Genomic DNA, 22,585 nt, shown 5'->3' with positions numbered 1-22,585 from the left:
ATCCATTTTTATTTTTAGAAATGAAATGCAACCTTAAATAAAAAATAGCATAATTTCATGGGCATGTCTCAGTTCCCTCTGTGATTCTTTGTTTGACTGCTTCTGTCAGTTTGTATAGGTCACACTGATTACAGAGGCGCAGCGGAAGCGTGATGGCCCCGTAACCCAGAGGTCGATGGATCGAAATCACTCTCTGCTATCAAGGTAGGTTTTGGCAAGTACCCCAGTGGCCTAATGGATAAGGCACTGGCCTTCTAAGCCAGGGATTGTGGGTTCGAGTCCCATCTGGGGTGGATGAAGGCAATTTGGGAAAGAAGAAGAGAGTTCATGTAACAAAGATGTTGAAGCCATTGTATTTTTAGAAATGAAGTACAAATAGGGATTAAAAAAAGGATACTTTCATGGGCATCTCTCTGTGCCCTTCGTGAATCTTTTTTTTATCTGCTTCTATCAGTTCGTATAGATCATGCTGATCACACAGTGCCACAGTGGCCTAAGAAACTGGCCTCCTAATCCATGTATTGTGAGTTCAAGTATTATTTTGGGGTGCCTTAAAGTGGAGTGATGAAGTGGAAGTATGCTGGGCAGTTAACCCAGTGATTTATGGATCGAAACCATCCTCTTCTATCCAGTTTGTTTTCAGCAAACAGAAATATAAAAACTGCCATAACCCTGAGGTCGATGGATGCCTAAAAAACTGACCTCCCAAGCCAGAGATTGTGAGTTTAAGTCTTCTCAGGGGTGGCTGAAAACAGAGTGTCCCAGCGGAAGCATGCTGGGCCCATAACCCAGAGGTCTATGGATGGAAACCATCCTCTGCTAACAATCTTTATTTTTAGATATTAATTGCAACCAGCGATCAAAAAAAGCTAAATATCATGGGCATGTCTCAGTGCCCTTCGTCATTCAATTTTTTTTACTGTTTCTATCAGTTCGTATAGGTCATGCTGATTACACCATGCCCCAGTGGCCTAAAAAACTGGCCTCCCAAGCCAGGGATTGTGAGTGTAAGTCTTATAAGTGGCGGATGAAAGCAGAGTGTCCCAGCGGAAGCGTGCTGGGCCCCTAACCCAGAGGTCTATGGATCGAAACCATCCTCTGCAATCCATTTTTATTTTTAGAAATTAAATGCAAACATAAATAAAAAATAGCATAATTTCATGGGCATGTCTCAGTGCCCTCTGTGATTCTTTGTTTGACTGCTTCTGTCAGTTTGTATAGGTCACACTGATTACAGAGGCGCAGCGGAAGCGTGATGGCCCCGTAACCCAGATGTCGATGGATCGTAATCACTCTCTGCTATCAAGGTAGGTTTCGGCAAGTACCCCAGTGGCCTAATGGATAAGGCACTGGCCTTCTAAGCCAGGGATTGTGGGTTCGAGTCCCATCTGTGATGGATGAAGGCAGTTTGGGAAAGAAGAAGAGAGATCATGTAACAAAGATGATGAAGCCATTGTACTTTTAGAAATGAAGTGCAAATAGGGATTAAAAAAAGGATACTTTCATGGGCATCTCTCTGTGCCCTTCGTGAATCTTTTTTTTATCTGCTTCTATCAGTTCGTATAGGTCATGCTGATCACACAGTGCCACAGTGGCCTAAGAAACTGGCCTCCTAATCCATGTATTGTGAGTTCAAGTATTATTTTGGGGTGCCTTAAAGTGTAGTGATGAAGTGGAAGTATGCTGGGCAGTTAACCCAGTGATTTATGGATCGAAACCATCCTCTTCTATCCAGTTTGTTTTCAGCAAACAGAAATATAAAAACTGCCATAACCCAGAGGTCGATGGATGCCTAAAAAACTGACCTCCCAAGCCAGAGATTGTGAGTTTAAGTCTTCTCAGGGGTGGCTGAAAACAGAGAGTCCCAGCGGAAGCATGCTGGGCCCATAACCCAGAGGTCTATGGATGGAAACCATCCTCTGCTAACAATATTTATTTTTAGAAATGAATTGCAACCAGCGATCAAAAAAAGCTAAATATCATGGGCATGTCTCAGTGTCCTTCGTCATTCTAATTTTTTACTGTTTCTATCAGTTCGTATAGGTCATGCTGATTACACCATGCCCCAGTGGCCTAAAAAACTGGCCTCCCAAGCCAGGGATTGTGAGTGTAAGTCTTATCAGTGGCGGATGAAAGCAGAGTGTCCCAGCGGAAGCGTGCTGGGCCCCTAACCCAGAGGTCTATGGATCGAAACCATCCTCTGCAATCCATTTTTATTTTTAGAAATTAATTGCAAACATAAATAAAAAATAGCATAATTTCATGGGCATGTCTCAGTTCCCTCTGTGATTCTTTGTTTGACTGCTTCTGTCAGTTTGTATAGGTCACACTGATTACAGAGGCGCAGCGGAAGCGTGATGGCCCCGTAACCCAGATGTCGATGGATCGAAATCACTCTCTGCTATCAAGGTAGGTTTTGGCAAGTACCCCAGTGGCCTAATGGATAAGGCACTGGCCTTCTAAGCCAGGGATTGTGGGTTCGTGTCCCATCTGGGGTGGATGAAGGCAATTTGGGAAAGAAGAAGAGAGTTCATGTAACAAAGATGTTGAAGTCATTGTATTTTTAGAAATGAAGTGCAAATAGGGATTAAAAAAAGGATACTTTCATGGGCATCTCTCTGTGCCCTTCGTGATTCTTTTTTTTATCTGCTTCTATCAGTTCGTATAGGTCATGCTGATCACACAGTGCCACAGTGGCCTAAGAAACTGGCCTCCTAATCCATGTATTGTGAGTTCAAGTATTATTTTGGGGTGCCTTAAAGTGGAGTGATGAAGTGGAAGTATGCTGGGCAGTTAACCCAGTGATTTATGGATCGAAACCATCCTCTTCTATCCAGTTTGTTTTCAGCAAACAGAAATATAAAAACTGCCATAACCCAGAGGTCGATGGATGCCTAAAAAACTGACCTCCCAAGCCAGAGATTGTGAGTTTAAGTCTTCTCAGGGGTGGCTGAAAACAGAGTGTCCCAGCGGAAGCATGCTGGGCCCATAACCCAGAGGTCTATGGATGGAAACCATCCTCTGCTAACAATCTTTATTTTTAGAAATTAATTGCAACCAGCGATCAAAAAAAGCTAAATATCATGGGCATGTCTCAGTGCCCTTCGTCATTATAATTTTTTACTGTTTCTATCAGCTCGTATAGGTCATGCTGATTACACCATGCCCCAGTGGCCTACAAAACTGGCCTCCCAAGCCAGGGATTGTGAGTGTAAGTCTTATCAGTGGCGGATGAAAGCAGAGTGTCCCAGCGGAAGCGTGCTGGGCCCATAACCCAGAGGTCTATGGATTGAAAACATCAACTGCAATCCATTTCTATTTTTAGAAATTATTTGCAACCATAAATAAAAAACTAGCATAATTTCATGGGCATGTCTCAGTGCCCTCTGTGATTCTTTGTTTGACTGCTTCTGTCAGTTTGTATAGGTCACACTGGTTACAGAGGCGCAGCGGAAGCGTGATGGCCCCGTAACCCAGATGTCGATGGATCGAAATCACTCTGTGCTATCAAGGTAGGTTTTGGCAAGTACCCCAGTGGCCTAATGGATAAGGCACTGGCCTTCTAAGCCAGAGATTGTGGGTTCGAGTCCCATCTGGGGAGGATGAAGGCAGTTTGGGAAAGAAGAAGAGAGTTCATGTAACAAAGATGTTGAAGCCATTGTATTTTTAGAAATGAAGTACAAATAGGGATTAAAAAAAGGATACTTTCATGGGCATCTCTCTGTGCCTTTCGTGATTCTTTTTTTTTATCTGCTTCTATCAGTTCGTATAGGTCATGCTGATCACACAGTGCCACAGTGGCCTAAGAAACTGGCCTCCTAATCCATGTATTGTGAGTTCAAGTATTATTTTGGGGTGCCTTAAAGTGGAGTGATGAAGTGGAAGTATGCTGGGCAGTTAACCCAGTGATTTATGGATCGAAACCATCCTCTTCAATCCAGTTTGTTTTCAGCAAACAGAAATATAAAAACTGCCATAACCCTGAGGTCGATGGATGCCTAAAAAACTGACCTCCCAAGCCAGAGATTGTGAGTTTAAGTCTTCTCAGGGGTGGCTGAAAACAGAGTGTCCCAGCGGAAGCATGCTGGGCCCATAACCCAGAGGTCTATGGATGGAAACCATGCTCTGCTAACAATCTTTATTTTTAGAAATTAATTGCAACCAGCGATCAAAAAAAGCTAAATATCATGGGCATGTCTCAGTGCCCTTCGTCATTATAATTTTTTACTGTTTCTATCAGCTCGTATAGGTCATGCTGATTACACCATGCCCCAGTGGCCTACAAAACTGGCCTCCCAAGCCAGGGATTGTGAGTGTAAGTCTTATCAGTGGCGGATGAAAGCAGAGTGTCCCAGCGGAAGCGTGCTGGGCCCATAACCCAGAGGTCTATGGATCGAAACCATCCTCTGCAATCCATTTTTATTTTTAGAAATTAATTGCAAACATAAATAAAAAATAGCATAATTTCATGGGCATGTCTCAGTTCCCTCTGTGATTCTTTGTTTGACTGCTTCTGTCAGTTTGTATAGGTCACACTGATTACAGAGGCGCAGCGGAAGCGTGATGGCCCCGTAACCCAGAGGTCGATGGATTGAAATCACTCTCTGCTATCAAGGTAAGTTTTGGCAAGTACCCCAGTGGCCTAATGGATAAGGCACTGGCCTTCTAAGCCAGGGATTGTGGGTTCGAGTCCCATCTGTGGTGGATGAAGGCAGTTTGGGAAAGAAGAAGAGAGTTCATGTAACAAAGATGTTGAAGCCATTGTACTTTTAGAAATGAAGTGCAAATAGGGATTAAAAAAAGGATACTTTCATGGGCATCTCTCTGTGCCCTTCGTGATTCTTTTTTTTATCTGCTTCTATCAGTTCGTATAGGTCATGCTGATCACACAGTGCCACAGTGGCCTAAGAAACTGGCCTCCTAATCCATGTATTGTGAGTTCAAGTATTATTTTGGGGTGCCTTAAAGTGGAGTGATGAAGTGGAAGTATGCTGGGCAGTTAACCCAGTGATTTATGGATCGAAACCATCCTCTTCTATCCAGTTTGTTTTCAGCAAACAGAAATATAAAAACTGCCATAACCCAGAGGTCGATGGATGCCTAAAAAACTGACCTCCCAAGCCAGAGATTGTGAGTTTAAGTCTTCTCAGGGGTGGCTGAAAACAGAGTGTCCCAGCGGAAGCATGCTGGGCCCATAACCCAGAGGTCTATGGATGGAAACCATCCTCTGCTAACAATCTTTATTTTTAGAAATGAATTGCAACCATAAATAAAAAATAGCATAATTTCATGGGCATGTCTCAGTGTCCTTCGTCATTCTAATTTTTTACTGTTTCTATCAGTTCGTATAGGTCATGCTGATTACACCATGCCCCAGTGGCCTAAAAAACTGGCCTCCCAAGCCAGGGATTGTGAGTGTAAGTCTTATCAGTGGCGGATGAAAGCAGAGTGTCCCAGCGGAAGTGTGCTGGGAAAGAAGAAGAGAGTTCATGTAACAAAGATGTTGAAGCCATTGTATTTTTAGAAATGAAGTGCAAATAGGGATTAAAAAAAGGATACTTTCATGGGCATCTCTCTGTGCCCTTCGTGAATATTTTTTTTAATCTGCTTCTATCAGTTCGTATAGGTCATGCTGATCACACAGTGCCACAGTGGCCTAAGAAACTGGCCTCCTAATCCATGTATTGTGAGTTCAAGTATTATTTTGGGGTGCCTTAAAGTGGAGTGATGAAGTGGAAGTATGCTGGGCAGTTAACCCAGTGATTTATGGATCGAAACCATCCTCTTCCATCCAGTTTGTTTTCAGCAAACAGAAATATAAAAACTGCCATAACCCAGAGGTCGATGGATGCCTAAAAAACTGACCTCCCAAGCCAGAGATTGTGAGTTTAAGTCTTCTCAGGGGTGGCTGAAAACAGAGTGTCCCAGCGGAAGCATGCTGGGCCCATAACCCAGAGGTCTATGGATGGAAACCATCCTCTGCTAACAATCTTTATTTTTAGAAATTAATTGCAACCAGCGATCAAAAAAAGCTAAATATCATGGGCATGTCTCAGTGTCCTTCGTCATTCTAATTTTTTACTGTTTCTATCAGTTCGTATAGGTCATGCTGATTACACCACGCCCCAGTGGCCTAAAAAACTGGCCTCCCAAGCCAGGGATTGTGAGTGTAAGTCTTATCAGTGGCGGATGAAAGCAGAGTGTCCCAGCGGAAGCGTGCTGGGCCCATAACCCAGAGGTCTATGGATCGAAACCATCCTCTGCAATCCATTTTCATTTTTAGAAATGAATTGCAACCATAAATAAAAAATAGCATAATTTCATGGGCATGTCTCAGTTCCCTCTGTGATTCTTTGTTTGACTGCTTCTGTCAGTTTGTATAGGTCACACTGATTACAGAGGCGCAGCAGAAGCGTGATGGCCCCGTAACCCAGATGTCGATGGATTGAAATCACTCTCTGCTATCAAGGTAGTTTTTGGCAAGTACCCCAGTGGCCTAATGGATAAGGCACTGGCCTTCTAAGCCAGGGATTGTGGGTTCGAGTCCCATCTGGGGTGGATGAAGGCAGTTTGGGAAAGAAGAAGAGAGTTCATGTAACAAAGATGTTGAAGCCATTGTGTTTTTAGAAATGAAGTGCAAATAGGGATTAAAAAAAGGATACTTTCATGGGCATCTCTCTGTGCCCTTCGTGATTCTTTTTTTTTATCTGCTTCTATCAGTTCGTATAGGTCATGCTGATCACACAGTGCCACAGTGGCCTAAGAAACTGGCCTCCTAATCCATGTATTGTGAGTTCAAGTATTATTTTGGGGTGCCTTAAAGTGGAGTGATGAAGTGGAAGTATGCTGGGCAGTTAACCCAGTGATTTATGGATCGAAACCATCCTCTTCTATCCAGTTTGTTTTCAGCAAACAGAAATATAAAAACTGCCATAACCCAGAGGTCGATGGATGCCTAAAAAACTGACCTCCCAAGCCAGAGATTGTGAGTTTAAGTCTTCTCAGGGGTGGCTGAAAACAGAGTGTCCCAGCGGAAGCATGCTGGGCCCATAACCCAGAGGTCTATGGATTGAAACCATCCTCTGCTAACAATATTTATTTTTAGATATTAATTGCAACCAGAAATCAAAAAAAGCTAAATATCATGGGCATGTCTCAGTGCCCTTCGTCATTCAATTTTTTTTACTGTTTCTATCAGTTCGTATAGGTCATGCTGATTACACCATGCCCCAGTGGCCTAAAAAACTGGCCTCCCAAGCCAGGGATTGTGAGTGTAAGTCTTATCAGTGGCGGATGAAAGCAGAGTGTCCCAGCGGAAGCGTGCTGGGCCCCTAACCCAGAGGTCTATGGATCGAAACCATCCTCTGCAATCCATTTTTATTTTTAGAAATTAATTGCAAACATAAATAAAAAATAGCATAATTTCATGGGCATGTCTCAGTTCCCTCTGTGATTCTTTGTTTGACTGCTTCTGTCAGTTTGTATAGGTCACACTGATTACAGCGGCGCAGCGGAAGCGTGATGGCCCCGTAACCCAGATGTCGATGGATCGAAATCACTCTCTGCTATCAAGGTAGGTTTTGGCAAGTACCCCAGTGGCCTAATGGATAAGGCACTGGCCTTCTAAGCCAGGGATTGTGGGTTCGAGTCCCATCTGGGGTGGATGAAGGCAGTTTGGGAAAGAAGAAGAGAGTTCATGTAACAAAGATGTTGAAGCCATTGTATTTTTAGAAATGAAGCACAAATAGGGATTAAAAAAAGGATACTTTCATGGGCATCTCTCTGTGCCCTTCGTGATTCTTTTTTTTTATCTGCTTCTATCAGTTCGTATAGGTCATGCTGATCACACAGTGCCACAGTGGCCTAAGAAACTGGCCTCCTAATCCATGTATTGTGAGTTCAAGTATTATTTTGGGGTGCCTTAAAGTGGAGTGATGAAGTGGAAGTATGCTGGGCAGTTAACCCAGTGATTTATGGATTGAAACCATCCTCTTCTATCCAGTTTGTTTTCAGCAAACAGAAATATAAAAACTGCCATAACCCAGAGGTCGATGAAATGCCTAAAAAACTGACCTCCCAAGCCAGAGATTGTGAGTTTAAGTCTTCTCAGGGGTGGCTGAAAACAGAGTGTCCCAGCGGAAGCATGCTGGGCCCATAACCCAGAGGTCTATGGATGGAAACCATCCTCTGCTAACAATCTTTATTTTTAGAAATTAATTGCAACCAGCGATCAAAAAAAGCTAAATATCATGGGCATGTCTCAGTGCCCTTCGTCATTCAATTTTTTTTACTGTTTCTATCAGTTCGTATAGGTCATGCTGATTACACCATGCCCCAGTGGCCTAAAAAACTGGCCTCCCAAGCCAGGGATTGTGAGTGTAAGTCTTATCAGTGGCGGATGAAAGCAGAGTGTCCCAGCGGAAGCGTGCTGGGCCCCTAACCCAGAGGTCTATGGATCGAAACCATCCTCTGCAATCCATTTTTATTTTTAGAAATAAATTGCAAACATAAATAAAAAATAGCATAATTTCATGGGCGTGTCTCAGTTCCCTCTGTGATTCTTTGTTTGACTGCTTCTGTCAGTTTGTATAGGTCACACTGATTACAGAGGCGCAGCGGAAGCGTGATGGCCCCGTAACCCAGAGGTCGATGGATTGAAATCACTCTCTGCTATCAAGATAAGTTTTGGAAAGTACCCCAGTGGCCTAATGGATAAGGCACTGGCCTTCTAAGCCAGGGATTGTGGGTTCGAGTCCCATCTGGGGTGGATGAAGGCAGTTTGGGAAAGAAGAAGAGAGTTCATGTAACTAAGATGTTGAAGCCATTATATTTTTAGAAATGAAGTGCAAATAGGGATTAAAAAAAGATACTTTCATGGGCATCTCTCTGTGCCCTTCATGATTCTTTTTTTTATCTGCTTCTATCAGTTCGTATAGGTCATGCTGATCACACAGTGCCACAGTGGCCTAAGACACTGGCCTCCTAATCCATGTATTTTGAGTTCAAGTATTATTTTGGGGTGCCTTAAAGTGGAGTGATGAAGTGGAAGTATGCTGGGCAGTTAACCCAGTGATTTATGGATCGAAACCATCCTCTTCTATCCAGTTTGTTTTCAGCAAACAGAAATATAAAAACTGACCTCCCAAGCCAGAGATTGTGAGTTTAAGTCTTCTCAGGGGTGGCTGAAAACAGAGTGTCCCAGCGGAAGCATGCTGGGCAGTTAACCCAGTGATTTATGGATCGAAACCATCCTCTTCTATCCATTTTTTTTTCAGCAAACAGAAATATAAAAACTGCCATAACCCAGAGGTCGATGGATGCCTACAAAAATGACCTCCTAAGCCAGAGATTGTGAGTTTAAGTCTTCTCAGGGGTGGCTGAAAACAGAGTGTCCCAGCGGAAGCATGCTGGGCCCATAACCCAGAGGTCTATGGATGGAAAACATCCTCTGCTAACAATCTTTATTTTTAGAAATTAATTACAACCAGCGATCAAAAAAAGCTAAATATCATGGGCATGTCTCAGTGCCCTTCGTCATTCAATTTTTTTTACTGTTTCTATCAGTTCGTATAGGTCATGCTGATTACACCATGCCCCAGTGGCCTAAAAAACTGGCCTCCCAAGCCAGGGATTGTGAGTGTAAGTCTTATCAGTGGCGGATGAAAGCAATGTGTCCCATCGGAAGCGTTCTGGGCCCATAACCCAGAGGTCGATGGATGGAAACCATCCTCTGCTATCCAGTTTTATTTTTAGCAATGAAGTGCAAACATAAATGAAAAAAAGCATAATTTCATGGGCATTTCTCGTTGCCTTCCATTATATATTTTCCTTACTGCTTCTATCAGTTTGTATAGGTCATGCTATCTTCACAGTGCCCCAGTGGCCTAATGGATAAGGCACTGGCCTCCTAAGCCAGGGATTGAGGGTTCGAGTCCCTTCTGGGGTGGTTTGAAGCAGAGCAGTGCTGTGGAAACGTGCTGGGCCCAGAGGTCGATGAACTGAAGCCGTCCTCAGCTTGCAATTTTTATTTTTACAAATTAATTGCAACCAGCGATCAAAAAAAGCAAAATATCATGGGCTTGTCTCAGTGCCCTACGTGATTCTTTTTTTTACTGTTTCTATAAGTTCGTATAGGTCATGCTATAACAACATGCCCCAGATGCCTAAAAAAATGGCCTCCCATGCCAGGGATTGTGAGTTTAAGTCTTCTCAGGGGTGGCTGAAAACAGAGTGTCCCAGCGGAAGCGTGCTGGGCCCATAACCCAGAGGCCTATAGATCGAAACCATTCTCTGCGATCCATTTTAATTTTCAGAAATTAAACTGCAACCAGGGATTAAAAAAAGCATAATATCAATGGCATGTCTCAATGCCCTATGCGGGATGAAGCAGAGTGGCGCTGCGTCAACGTGCTGGGCCCATAACCCAGAGGTCTATGAATGAAACCATCCTCTGCTAACAATCTTTATTTTTTGAAATTAATTGCAACCAGCGATCAAAAAAAGCTAAATATCATGGGCATGTCTCAGTGCCCTTCGTCATTCAAATTTTTTTACTGTTTCTATCAGTTCGTATAGGTCATGCTGATTACACCATGCCCCAGTGGCCTAAAAAACTGGCCTCCCAAGCCAGGGATTGTGAGTGTAAGTCTTATCAGTGGCGGATGAAAGCAGAGTGTCCCAGCGGAAGCGTGCTGGGCCCATATCCCAGAGGTCTATGGATCGAAACCATCCTCTGCAATCCATTTTTATTTTTAGAAATGAATTGCAAACATAAATAAAAAATAGCATAATTTCATGGGCGTGTCTCAGTTCCCTCTGTGATTCTTTGTTTGACTGCTTCTGTCAGTTTGTATAGGTCACACTGATTACAGAGGCGCAGCGGAAGCGTGATGGCCCCGTAACCCAGAGGTCGATGGATTGAAATCACTCTCTGCTATCAAGATAAGTTTTGTAAAGTACCCCAGTGGCCTAATGGATAAGGCACTGGCCTTCTAAGCCAGGGATTGTGGGTTCGAATCCCACCTGGGGTGGATGAAGGCAGTTTGGGAAAGAAGAAGAGAGTTCATGTAACTAAGATGTTGAAGCCATTATATTTTTAGAAATGAAGTGCAAATAGGGATTAAAAAAAGATACTTTCATGGGCATCTCTCTGTGCCCTTCATGATTCTTTTTTTTATCTGCTTCTATCAGTTCGTATAGGTCATGATGATCACACAGTGCCACAGTGGCCTAAGAAACTGGCCTCCTAATCCATGTATTGTGAGTTCAAGTATTATTTTGGGGTGCCTTAAAGTGGAGTGATGAAGTGGAAGTATGCTGGGCAGTTAACCCAGTGATTTATGGATCGAAACCATCCTCTTCTATCCATTTTTTTTTCAGCAAACAGAAATATAAAAACTGCCATAACCCAGAGGTCGATGGATGCCTACAAAATTGACCTCCTAAGCCAGAGATTGTGAGTTTAAGTCTTCTCAGGGGTGGCTGAAAACAGAGTGTCCCAGCGGAAGCATGCTGGGCCCATAACCCAGAGGTCTATGGATGGAAAACATCCTCTGCTAACAATCTTTATTTTTAGAAATTAATTACAACCAGCGATCAAAAAAAGCTAAATATCATGGGCATGTCTCAGTGCCCTTCGTCATTCAATTTTTTTTACTGTTTCTATCAGTTCGTATAGGTCATGCTGATTACACCATGCCCCAGTGGCCTAAAAAACTGGCCTCCCAAGCCAGGGATTGTGAGTGTAAGTCTTATCAGTGGCGGATGAAAGCAATGTGTCCCATCGGAAGCGTTCTGGGCCCATAACCCAGAGGTCGATGGATGGAAACCATCCTCTGCTATCCAGTTTTATTTTTAGCAATGAAGTGCAAACATAAATGAAAAAAAGCATAATTTCATGGGCATTTCTCGTTGCCTTCCATTATATATTTTCCTTACTGCTTCTATCAGTTTGTATAGGTCATGCTATCTTCACAGTGCCCCAGTGGCCTAATGGATAAAGCACTGGCCTCCTAAGCCAGGGATTGAGGGTTCGAGTCCCTTCTGGGGTGGTTTGAAGCAGAGCAGTGCTGTGGAAACGTGCTGGGCCCAGAGGTCGATGAACTGAAGCCGTCCTCAGCTTGCAATTTTTATTTTTACAAATTAATTGCAACCAGCGATCAAAAAAAGCAAAATATCATGGGCTTGTCTCAGTGCCCTACGTGATTCTTTTTTTTACTGTTTCTATAAGTTCGTATAGGTCATGCTATAACAACATGCCCCAGATGCCTAAAAAAATGGCCTCCCATGCCAGGGATTGTGATTTTAAGTCTTCTCAGGGGTGGCTGAAAACAGAGTGTCCCAGCGGAAGCGTGCTGGGCCCATAACCCAGAGGCCTATAGATCGAAACCATTCTCTGCGATCCATTTTAATTTTCAGAAATTAAACTGCAACCAGGGATTAAAAAAAGCATAATATCAATGGCATGTCTCAATGCCCTATGCGGGATGAAGCAGAGTGGCGCTGCGTCAACGTGCTGGGCCCATAACCCAGAGGTCTATGAATGAAACCATCCTCTGCTAACAATCTTTATTTTTTGAAATTAATTGCAACCAGCGATCAAAAAAAGCTAAATATCATGGGCATGTCTCAGTGCCCTTCGTCATTCAAATTTTTTTACTGTTTCTATCAGTTCGTATAGGTCATGCTGATTACACCATGCCCCAGTGGCCTAAAAAACTGGCCTCCCAAGCCAGGGATTGTGAGTGTAAGTCTTATCAGTGGCGGATGAAAGCAGAGTGTCCCAGCGGAAGCGTGCTGAGCCCATATCCCAGAGGTCTATGGATCGAAACCATCCTCTGCAATCCATTTTTATTTTTAGAAATGAATTGCAAACATAAATAAAAAATAGCATAATTTCATGGGCGTGTCTCAGTTCCCTCTGTGATTCTTTGTTTGACTGCTTCTGTCAGTTTGTATAGGTCACACTGATTACAGAGGCACAGCGGAAGCGTGATGGCCCCGTAACCCAGAGGTCGATGGATTGAAATCACTCTCTGCTATCAAGATAAGTTTTGGAAAGTACCCCAGTGGCCTAATGGATAAGGCACTGGCCTCCCAAGCCAGGGATTGAGGTTTCGAGTCCCTTCTGGGGTGGGTTGAAGCAGAGCGGTGCTGGGGAAACGTGCTGGGCCCAGAGGTCGATGAACTGAAGCCATACTCAGCTTGCAATTTTTATTTTTACAAATTAATTGCAACCAGCGATCAAAAAAAGCAAAATATCATGGGCTTGTCTCAGTGCCCTACGTGATTCTTTTTTTTACTGTTTCTATAAGTTCGTATAGGTCATGCTATAACACCATGCCCCAGATGCCTAAAAAAATGGCCTCCCATGCCAGGGATTGTGAGTGTAAGTCTTCTCAGGGGTGGCTGAAAACAGAGTGTCCCAGCGGAAGCGTGCTGGGCCCATAACCCAGAGGTCTATGGATCGAAACCATTCTCTGTGATCCATTTTAATTTTCAGAAATTAAACTGCAACCAGGGATTTAAAAAAGCATAATATCAATGGCATGTCTCAATGCCCTATGCGGGATGAAGCAGAGTGGCGCTGCGTCAACGTGCTGGGCCCATAACCCAGAGGTCTATGAATGAAACCATCCTCTGCTAACAATCTTTATTTTTTGAAATTAATTGCAACCAGCGATCAAAAAAAGCTAAATATCATGGGCATGTCTCAGTTCCCTCTGTGATTCTTTGTTTGACTTCTTCTGTCAGTTTGTATAGGTCACACTGATTACAGAGGCGCAGCGGAAGTGTGATGGCCCCGTAACCCAGAGGTCGATGGATCGAAATCACTCTCTGCTATCAAGGTAAGTTTTGGCAAGTACCCCAGTGGCCTAATGGATAAGGCACTGGCCTTCTAAGCCAGGGATTGTGGGTTCGAGTCCCATCTGCGGTGGATGAAGGCAGTTTGGGAAAGAAGAAGAGAGTTCATGTAACAAAGATGTTGAAGCCGTTGTATTTTTAGAAATGAAGTGGCAATAGGGATTAAAAAAAGGATACTTTCATGGGCATCTCTCTGTGCCCTTCGTGATTCTTTTTTTTTATCTGCTTCTATCAGTTCGTATAGGTCATGCTGATCACACAGTGCCACAGTGGCCTAAGAAACTGGCCTCCTAATCCATGTATTGTGAGTTCAAGTATTATTTTGGGGTGCCTTAAAGTGGAGTGATGAAGTGGAAGTATGCTGGGCAGTTAACCCAGTGATTTATGGATCGAAACCATCCTCTTCTATCCAGTTTGTTTTCAGCAAACAGAAAAATAAAAACTGCCATAACCCAGAGGTCGATGGATGCCTAAAAAACTGACCTCCCAAGCCAGAGATTGTGAGTTTAAGTCTTCTCAGGGGTGGCTGAAAAAAGAGTGTCCCAGCGGAAGCATGCTGGGCCCATAACCCAGAGGTCTATGGATGGAAACCATCCTCTGCTAACAATCTTTATTTTTAGAAATTAATTGCAACCAGCGATCAAAAAAAGCTAAATATCATGGGCATGTCTCAGTGTCCTTCGTCATTCTAATTTTTTACTGTTTCTATCAGTTCGTATAGGTCATGCTGATTACACCATGCCCCAGTGGCCTAAAAAACTGGCCTCCCAAGCCAGGGATTGTGAGTGTAAGTCTTATCAGTGGCGGATGAAAGCAGAGTGTCCCAGCGGAAGCGTGCTGGGCCCATATCCCAGAGGTCTATGGATCGAAACCATCCTCTGCAATCCATTTTTATTTTTAGAAATGAATTGCAAACATAAATAAAAAATAGCATAATTTCATGGGCATGTCTCAGTTCCCTCTGTGATTCTTTGTTTGACTGCTTCTGTCAGTTTGTATAGGTCACACTGATTACAGAGGCGCAGCGGAAGCGTGATGGCCCCGTAACCCAGAGGTCGATGGATCGAAATCACTCTCTGCTATCAAGGTAAGTTTTGGCAAGTACCCCAGTGGCCTAATGGATAAGGCACTGGCCTTCTAAGCCAGGGATTGTGGGTTCGAGTCCCATCTGGGGTGGATGAAGGCAGTTTGGGAAAGAAGAAGAGAGTTCATGTAACAAAGATGTTGAAGCCATTGTATTTTTAGAAATGAAGTGCAAATAGGGATTAAAAAAAGGATACTTTCATGGGCATCTCTCTGTGCCCTTCGTGATTCTTTTTTTTTATCTGCTTCTATCAGTTCGTATAGGTCATGCTGATCACACAGTGCCACAGTGGCCTAAGAAACTGGCCTCCTAATACATGTATTGTGAGTTCAAGTATTATTTTGGGGTGCCTTAAAGTGGAGTGATGAAGTGGAAGTATGCTGGGCAGTTAACCCAGTGATTTATGGATTGAAACCATCCTCTTCTATCCAGTTTGTTTTCAGCAAACAGAAATATAAAAACTGCCATAACCCAGAGGTCAATGGATGCCTAAAAAACTGACCTCCCAAGCCAGAGATTGTGAGTTTAAGTCTTCTCAGGGGTGGCTGAAAACAGAGTGTCCCAGCGGAAGCATGCTGGGCCCATAACCCAGAGGTCTATGAATGGAAACCATCCTCTGCTAACAATCTTTCTTTTTAGAAATTAATTGCAACCAGCGATCAAAAAAAGCTAAATATCTTGGGCATGTCTCAGTGTCCTTGGTCATTCTAATTTATTACTGTTTCTATCAGTTCGTATAGGTCATGCTGATTACACCATGCCCCAGTGGCCTAAAAAACTGGCCTCCCAAGCCAGGGATTGTGAGTGTAAGTCTTATCAGTGGCGGATGAAAGCAGAGTGTCCCAGCGGAAGCGTGCTGGGCCCATATCCCAGAGGTCTATGGATCGAAACCATCCTCTGCAATCCATTTTTATTTTTAGAAATGAATTGCAAACATAAATAAAAAATAGCATAATTTCATGGGCATGTCTCAGTTCCCTCTGTGATTCTTTGTTTGACTTCTTCTGTCAGTTTGTATAGGTCACACTGATTACAGAGGCGCAGCGGAAGTGTGATGGCCCCGTAACCCAGAGGTCGATGGATCGAAATCACTCTCTGCTATCAAGGTAAGTTTTGGCAAGTACCCCAGTGGCCTAATGGATAAGGCACTGGCCTTCTAAGCCAGGGATTGTGGGTTCGAGTCCCATCTGGGGTGGATGAAGGCAGTTTGGGAAAGAAGAAGAGAGTTCATGTAACAAAGATGTTGAAGCCGTTGTATTTTTAGAAATGAAGTGCAAATAGGGATTAAAAAAAGGATACTTTCATGGGCATCTCTCTGTGCCCTTCGTGATTCTTTTTTTTATCTGCTTCTATCAGTTCGTATAGGTCATGCTGATCACACAGTGCCACAGTGGCCTAAGAAACTGGCCTCCTAATCCATGTATTGTGAGTTCAAGTATTATTTTGGGGTGCCTTAAAGTGGAGTGATGAAGTGGAAGTATGCTGGGCAGTTAACCCAGTGATTTATGGATCGAAACCATCCTCTTCTATCCAGTTTGTTTTCAGCAAACAGAAAAATAAAAACTGCCATAACCCAGAGGTCGATGGATGCCTAAAAAACTGACCTCCCAAGCCAGAGATTGTGAGTTTAAGTCTTCTCAGGGGTGGCTGAAAAAAGAGTGTCCCAGCGGAAGCATGCTGGGCCCATAACCCAGAGGTCTATGGATGGAAACCATCCTCTGCTAACAATCTTTATTTTTAGAAATTAATTGCAACCAGCGATCAAAAAAAGCTAAATATCATGGGCATGTCTCAGTGTCCTTCGTCATTCTAATTTTTTACTGTTTCTATCAGTTCGTATAGGTCATGCTGATTACACCATGCCCCAGTGGCCTAAAAAACTGGCCTCCCAAGCCAGGGATTGTGAGTGTAAGTCTTATCAGTGGCGGATGAAAGCAGAGTGTCCCAGCGGAAGCGTGCTGGGCCCATATCCCAGAGGTCTATGGATCGAAACCATCCTCTGCAATCCATTTTTATTTTTAGAAATGAATTGCAAACATAAATAAAAAATAGCATAATTTCATGGGCATGTCTCAGTTCCCTCTGTGATTCTTTGTTTGACTGCTTCTGTCAGTTTGTATAGGTCACACTGATTACAGAGGCGCAGCGGAAGCGTGATGGCCCCGTAACCCAGAGGTCGATGGATCGAAATCACTCTCTGCTATCAAGGTAAGTTTTGGCAAGTACCCCAGTGGCCTAATGGATAAGGCACTGGCCTTCTAAGCCAGGGATTGTGGGTTCGAGTCCCATCTGGGGTGGATGAAGGCAGTTTGGGAAAGAAGAAGAGAGTTCATGTAACAAAGATGTTGAAGCCATTATATTTTTAGAAATGAAGTGCAAATAGGGATTAAAAAAAGGATACTTTCATGGGCATCTCTCTGTGCCCTTCGTGATTCTTTTTCTTTATCTGCTTCTATCAGTTCGTATAGGTCATGCTGATCACACAGTGCCACAGTGGCCTAAGAAACTGGCCTCCTAATCCATGTATTGTGAGTTCAAGTATTATTTTGGGGTGCCTTAAAGTGGAGTGATGAAGTGGAAGTATGCTGGGCAGTTAACCCAGTGATTTATGGATCGAAACCATCCTCTTCTATCCAGTTTGTTTTCAGCAAACAGAAAAATAAAAACTGCCATAACCCAGAGGTCGATGGATGCCTAAAAAACTGACCTCCCAAGCCAGAGATTGTGAGTTTAAGTCTTCTCAGGGGTGGCTGAAAAAAGAGTGTCCCAGCGGAAGCATGCTGGGCCCATAACCCAGAGGTCTATGGATGGAAACCATCCTCTGCTAACAATCTTTATTTTTAGAAATTAATTGCAACCAGCGATCAAAAAAAGCTAAATATCATGGGCATGTCTCAGTGTCCTTCGTCATTCTAATTTTTTACTGTTTCTATCAGTTCGTATAGGTCATGCTGATTACACCATGCCCCAGTGGCCTAAAAAACTGGCCTCCCAAGCCAGGGATTGTGAGTGTAAGTCTTATCAGTGGCGGATGAAAGCAGAGTGTCCCAGCGGAAGCGTGCTGGGCCCATATCCCAGAGGTCTATGGATCGAAACCATCCTCTGCAATCCATTTTTATTTTTAGAAATGAATTGCAAACATAAATAAAACATAGCATAATTTCATGGGCATGTCTCAGTTCCCTCTGTGATTCTTTGTTTGACTGCTTCTGTCAGTTTGTATAGGTCACACTGATTACAGAGGCGCAGCGGAAGCGTGATGGCCCCGTAACCCAGAGGTCGATGGATCGAAATCACTCTCTGCTATCAAGGTAAGTTTTGGCAAGTACCCCAGTGGCCTAATGGATAAGGCACTGGCCTTCTAAGCCAGGGATTGTGGGTTCGAGTCCCATCTGGGGTGGATGAAGGCAGTTTGGGAAAGAAGAAGAGAGTTCATGTAACAAAGATGTTGAAGCCATTATATTTTTAGAAATGAAGTGCAAATAGGGATTAAAAAAAGGATACTTTCATGGGCATCTCTCTGTGCCCTTCGTGATTCTTTTTCTTTATCTGCTTCTATCAGTTCGTATAGGTCATGCTGATCACACAGTGCCACAGTGGCCTAAGAAACTGGCCTCCTAATCCATGTATTGTGAGTTCAAGTATTATTTTGGGGTGCCTTAAAGTGGAGTGATGAAGTGGAAGTATGCTGGGCAGTTAACCCAGTGATTTATGGATCGAAACCATCCTCTTCTATCCAGTTTGTTTTCAGCAAACAGAAAAATAAAAACTGCCATAACCCAGAGGTCGATGGATGCCTAAAAAACTGACCTCCCAAGCCAGAGATTGTGAGTTTAAGTCTTCTCAGGGGTGGCTGAAAAAAGAGTGTCCCAGCGGAAGCATGCTGGGCCCATAACCCAGAGGTCTATGGATGGAAACCATCCTCTGCTAACAATCTTTATTTTTAGAAATTAATTGCAACCAGCGATCAAAAAAAGCTAAATATCATGGGCATGTCTCAGTGTCCTTCGTCATTCTAATTTTTTACTGTTTCTATCAGTTCGTATAGGTCATGCTGATTACACCATGCCCCAGTGGCCTATAAAACTGGCCTCCCAAGCCAGGGATTGTGAGTGTAAGTCTTATCAGTGGCGGATGAAAGCAGAGTGTCCCAGCGGAAGCGTGCTGGGCCCATATCCCAGAGGTCTATGGATCGAAACCATCCTCTGCAATCCATTTTTATTTTTAGAAATGAATTGCAAACATAAATAAAAAATAGCATAATTTCATGGGCATGTCTCAGTTCCCTCTGTGATTCTTTGTTTGACTGCTGCTGTCAGTTTGTATAGGTCACACTGATTACAGAGGCGCAGCGGAAGCGTGATGGCCCCGTAACCCAGAGGTCGATGGATCGAAATCACTCTCTGCTATCAAGGTAAGTTTTGGCAAGTACCCCAGTGGCCTAATGGATAAGGCACTGGCCTTCTAAGCCAGGGATTGTGGGTTCGAGTCCCATCTGGGGTGGATGAAGGCAGTTTGGGAAAGAAGAAGAGAGTTCATGTGACAAAGATGTTGAAGCCATTATATTTTTAGAAATGAAGTGCAAATAGGGATTAAAAAAAGGATACTTTCATGGGCATCTCTCTGTGCCCTTCGTGATTCTTTTTTTTTATCTGCTTCTATCAGTTCGTATAGGTCATGCTGATCACACAGTGCCACAGTGGCCTAAGAAACTGGCCTCCTAATCCATGTATTGTGAGTTCAAGTATTATTTTGGGGTGCCTTAAAGTGGAGTGATGAAGTGGAAGTATGCTGGGCAGTTAACCCAGTGATTTATGGATTGAAACCATCCTCTTCTATCCAGTTTGTTTTCAGCAAACAGAAATATAAAAACTGCCATAACCCAGAGGTCAATGGATGCCTAAAAAACTGACCTCCCAAGCCAGAGATTGTGAGTTTAAGTCTTCTCAGGGGTGGCTGAAAACAGAGTGTCCCAGCGGAAGCATGCTGGGCCCATAAACCAGAGGTCTATGAATGGAAACCATCCTCTGCTAACAATCTTTCTTTTTAGAAATTAATTGCAACCAGCGATCAAAAAAAGCTAAATATCTTGGGCATGTCTCAGTGTCCTTGGTCATTCTAATTTATTACTGTTTCTATCAGTTCGTATAGGTCATGCTGATTACACCATGCCCCAGTGGCCTAAAAAACTGGCCTCCCAAGCCAGGGATTGTGAGTGTAAGTCTTATCAGTGGCGGATGAAAGCAGAGTGTCCCAGCGGAAGCGTGCTGGGCCCATATCCCAGAGGTCTATGGATCGAAACCATCCTCTGCAATCCATTTTTATTTTTAGAAATGAATTGCAAACATAAATAAAAAATAGCATAATTTCATGGGCATGTCTCAGTTCCCTCTGTGATTCTTTGTTTGACTGCTTCTGTCAGTTTGTATAGGTCACACTGATTACAGAGGCGCAGCGGAAGTGTGATGGCTCCGTAACCCAGAGGTCGATGGATCGAAATCACTCTCTGCTATCAAGGTAAGTTTTGGCAAGTACCCCAGTGGCCTAATGGATAAGGCACTGGCCTTCTAAGCCAGGGATTGTGGGTTCGAGTCCCATCTGGGGTGGATGAAGGCAGTTTGGGAAAGAAGAAGAGAGTTCATGTAACAAAGATGTTGAAGCTGTTGTATTTTTAGAAATGAAGTGCAAATAGGGATTAAAAAAAGGATACTTTCATGGGCATCTCTCTGTGCCCTTCGTGATTCTTTTTTTTTATCTGCTTCTATCAGTTCGTATAGGTCATGCTGATCACACAGTGCCACAGTGGCCTAAGAAACTGGCCTCCTAATCCATGTATTGTGAGTTCAAGTATTATTTTGGGGTGCCTTAAAGTGGAGTGATGAAGTGGAAGTATGCTGGGCAGTTAACCCAGTGATTTATGGATCGAAACCATCCTCTTCTATCCAGTTTGTTTTCAGCAAACAGAAAAATAAAAACTGCCATAACCCAGAGTTCGATGGATGCCTAAAAAACTGACCTCCCAAGCCAGAGATTGTGAGTTTAAGTCTTCTCAGGGGTGGCTGAAAACAGAGTGTCCCAGCGGAAGCATGCTGGGCCCATAACCCAGAGGTCTATGAATGGAAACCATCCTCTGCTAACAATCTTTCTTTTTAGAAATTAATTGCAACCAGCGATCAAAAAAAGCTAAATATCTTGGGCATGTCTCAGTGTCCTTGGTCATTCTAATTTATTACTGTTTCTATCAGTTCGTATAGGTCATGCTGATTACACCATGCCCCAGTGGCCTAAAAAACTGGCCTCCCAAGCCAGGGATTGTGAGTGTAAGTCTTATCAGTGGCGGATGAAAGCAGAGTGTCCCAGCGGAAGCGTGCTGGGTCCATATCCCAGAGGTCTATGGATCGAAACCATTCTCTGCAATCCATTTTTATTTTTAGAAATGAATTGCAAACATAAATAAAAAATAGCATAATTTCATGGGCATGTCTCAGTTCCCTCTGTGATTCTTTGTTTGACTGCTTCTGTCAGTTTGTATAGGTCACACTGATTACAGAGGCGCAGCGGAAGTGTGATGGCCCCGTAACCCAGAGGTCGATGGATCGAAATCACTCTCTGCTATCAAGGTAAGTTTTGGCAAGTACCCCATTGGCCTAATGGATAAGGCACTGGCCTTCTAAGCCAGGGATTGTGGGTTCGAGTCCCATCTGGGGTGGATGAAGGCAGTTTGGGAAAGAAGAAGAGAGTTCATGTAACAAAGATGTTGAAGCCGTTGTATTTTTAGAAATGAAGTGCAAATAGGGATTAAAAAAAGGATACTTTCATGGGCATCTCTCTGTGCCCTTCGTGATTCTTTTTTTTTATCTGCTTCTATCAGTTCGTATAGGTCATGCTGATCACACAGTGCCACAGTGGCCTAAGAAACTGGCCTCCTAATCCATGTATTGTGAGTTCAAGTATTATTTTGGGGTGCCTTAAAGTGGAGTGATGAAGTGGAAGTATGCTGGGCAGTTAACCCAGTGATTTATGGATCGAAACCATCCTCTTCTATCCAGTTTGTTTTCAGCAAACAGAAAAATAAAAACTGCCATAACCCAGAGTTCGATGGATGCCTAAAAAACTGACCTCCCAAGCCAGAGATTGTGAGTTTAAGTCTTCTCAGGGGTGGCTGAAAACAGAGTGTCCCAGCGGAAGCATGCTGGGCCCATTACCCAGAGGTCTATGAATGGAAACCATCCTCTGCTAACAATCTTTCTTTTTAGAAATTAATTGCAACCAGCGATCAAAAAAAGCTAAATATCTTGGGCATGTCTCAGTGTCCTTGGTCATTCTAATTTATTACTGTTTCTATCAGTTCGTATAGGTCATGCTGATTACACCATGCCCCAGTGGCCTAAAAAACTGGCCTCCCAAGCCAGGGATTGTGAGTGTAAGTCTTATCAGTGGCGGATGAAAGCAGAGTGTCCCAGCGGAAGCGTGCTGGGTCCATATCCCAGAGGTCTATGGATCGAAACCATTCTCTGCAATCCATTTTTATTTTTAGAAATGAATTGCAAACATAAATAAAAAATAGCATAATTTCATGGGCATGTCTCAGTTCCCTCTGTGATTCTTTGTTTGACTGCTTCTGTCAGTTTGTATAGG

At 43.4% G+C, this 22,585-nt stretch overlaps 20 non-coding genes across 20 annotated transcripts; all 20 read left to right on the top strand.

Annotated features, from left to right (window-relative positions):
- Nucleotides 1-220: 220 nt before the first annotated feature.
- trnar-ucu (transfer RNA arginine (anticodon UCU)) lies at nt 221-293 on the top strand. Its single transcript has one exon. It is a non-coding gene; the product is annotated as a tRNA-Arg (tRNA).
- Nucleotides 294-1,323: 1,030 nt separating this feature from the next.
- On the top strand, nt 1,324-1,396 carry trnar-ucu (transfer RNA arginine (anticodon UCU)). The gene has a single exon. It is a non-coding gene; the product is annotated as a tRNA-Arg (tRNA).
- A 1,029-nt stretch (nt 1,397-2,425) lies between these two features.
- Nucleotides 2,426-2,498, top strand: trnar-ucu (transfer RNA arginine (anticodon UCU)). The gene has a single exon. It is a non-coding gene; the product is annotated as a tRNA-Arg (tRNA).
- Nucleotides 2,499-3,528: 1,030 nt separating this feature from the next.
- On the top strand, nt 3,529-3,601 carry trnar-ucu (transfer RNA arginine (anticodon UCU)). The gene has a single exon. It is a non-coding gene; the product is annotated as a tRNA-Arg (tRNA).
- A 1,030-nt stretch (nt 3,602-4,631) lies between these two features.
- On the top strand, nt 4,632-4,704 carry trnar-ucu (transfer RNA arginine (anticodon UCU)). Its single transcript has one exon. It is a non-coding gene; the product is annotated as a tRNA-Arg (tRNA).
- A 1,781-nt stretch (nt 4,705-6,485) lies between these two features.
- On the top strand, nt 6,486-6,558 carry trnar-ucu (transfer RNA arginine (anticodon UCU)). Its single transcript has one exon. It is a non-coding gene; the product is annotated as a tRNA-Arg (tRNA).
- Nucleotides 6,559-7,589: 1,031 nt separating this feature from the next.
- trnar-ucu (transfer RNA arginine (anticodon UCU)) lies at nt 7,590-7,662 on the top strand. Its single transcript has one exon. It is a non-coding gene; the product is annotated as a tRNA-Arg (tRNA).
- Nucleotides 7,663-8,694: 1,032 nt separating this feature from the next.
- Nucleotides 8,695-8,767, top strand: trnar-ucu (transfer RNA arginine (anticodon UCU)). Its single transcript has one exon. It is a non-coding gene; the product is annotated as a tRNA-Arg (tRNA).
- A 1,106-nt stretch (nt 8,768-9,873) lies between these two features.
- On the top strand, nt 9,874-9,946 carry trnar-ccu (transfer RNA arginine (anticodon CCU)). The gene has a single exon. It is a non-coding gene; the product is annotated as a tRNA-Arg (tRNA).
- A 1,011-nt stretch (nt 9,947-10,957) lies between these two features.
- Nucleotides 10,958-11,030, top strand: trnar-ucu (transfer RNA arginine (anticodon UCU)). The gene has a single exon. It is a non-coding gene; the product is annotated as a tRNA-Arg (tRNA).
- A 947-nt stretch (nt 11,031-11,977) lies between these two features.
- trnar-ccu (transfer RNA arginine (anticodon CCU)) lies at nt 11,978-12,050 on the top strand. The gene has a single exon. It is a non-coding gene; the product is annotated as a tRNA-Arg (tRNA).
- Nucleotides 12,051-13,061: 1,011 nt separating this feature from the next.
- trnag-ccc (transfer RNA glycine (anticodon CCC)) lies at nt 13,062-13,134 on the top strand. The gene has a single exon. It is a non-coding gene; the product is annotated as a tRNA-Gly (tRNA).
- Nucleotides 13,135-13,863: 729 nt separating this feature from the next.
- Nucleotides 13,864-13,936, top strand: trnar-ucu (transfer RNA arginine (anticodon UCU)). The gene has a single exon. It is a non-coding gene; the product is annotated as a tRNA-Arg (tRNA).
- A 1,030-nt stretch (nt 13,937-14,966) lies between these two features.
- Nucleotides 14,967-15,039, top strand: trnar-ucu (transfer RNA arginine (anticodon UCU)). Its single transcript has one exon. It is a non-coding gene; the product is annotated as a tRNA-Arg (tRNA).
- Nucleotides 15,040-16,069: 1,030 nt separating this feature from the next.
- trnar-ucu (transfer RNA arginine (anticodon UCU)) lies at nt 16,070-16,142 on the top strand. Its single transcript has one exon. It is a non-coding gene; the product is annotated as a tRNA-Arg (tRNA).
- Nucleotides 16,143-17,171: 1,029 nt separating this feature from the next.
- trnar-ucu (transfer RNA arginine (anticodon UCU)) lies at nt 17,172-17,244 on the top strand. The gene has a single exon. It is a non-coding gene; the product is annotated as a tRNA-Arg (tRNA).
- Nucleotides 17,245-18,274: 1,030 nt separating this feature from the next.
- trnar-ucu (transfer RNA arginine (anticodon UCU)) lies at nt 18,275-18,347 on the top strand. Its single transcript has one exon. It is a non-coding gene; the product is annotated as a tRNA-Arg (tRNA).
- Nucleotides 18,348-19,377: 1,030 nt separating this feature from the next.
- Nucleotides 19,378-19,450, top strand: trnar-ucu (transfer RNA arginine (anticodon UCU)). The gene has a single exon. It is a non-coding gene; the product is annotated as a tRNA-Arg (tRNA).
- Nucleotides 19,451-20,480: 1,030 nt separating this feature from the next.
- On the top strand, nt 20,481-20,553 carry trnar-ucu (transfer RNA arginine (anticodon UCU)). Its single transcript has one exon. It is a non-coding gene; the product is annotated as a tRNA-Arg (tRNA).
- A 1,030-nt stretch (nt 20,554-21,583) lies between these two features.
- trnar-ucu (transfer RNA arginine (anticodon UCU)) lies at nt 21,584-21,656 on the top strand. The gene has a single exon. It is a non-coding gene; the product is annotated as a tRNA-Arg (tRNA).
- The last annotated feature ends 929 nt before the right edge of the window (nt 21,657-22,585 follow it).

This window comes from Salmo trutta, chromosome 8 (assembly GCF_901001165.1).
Source record: "Salmo trutta chromosome 8, fSalTru1.1, whole genome shotgun sequence".
Classification (NCBI taxonomy): domain Eukaryota; kingdom Metazoa; phylum Chordata; class Actinopteri; order Salmoniformes; family Salmonidae; genus Salmo; species Salmo trutta.
The sequence above is the reverse complement of the archived record's forward strand: the minus strand, read 5'-3'. Positions and strand labels throughout refer to the sequence as shown.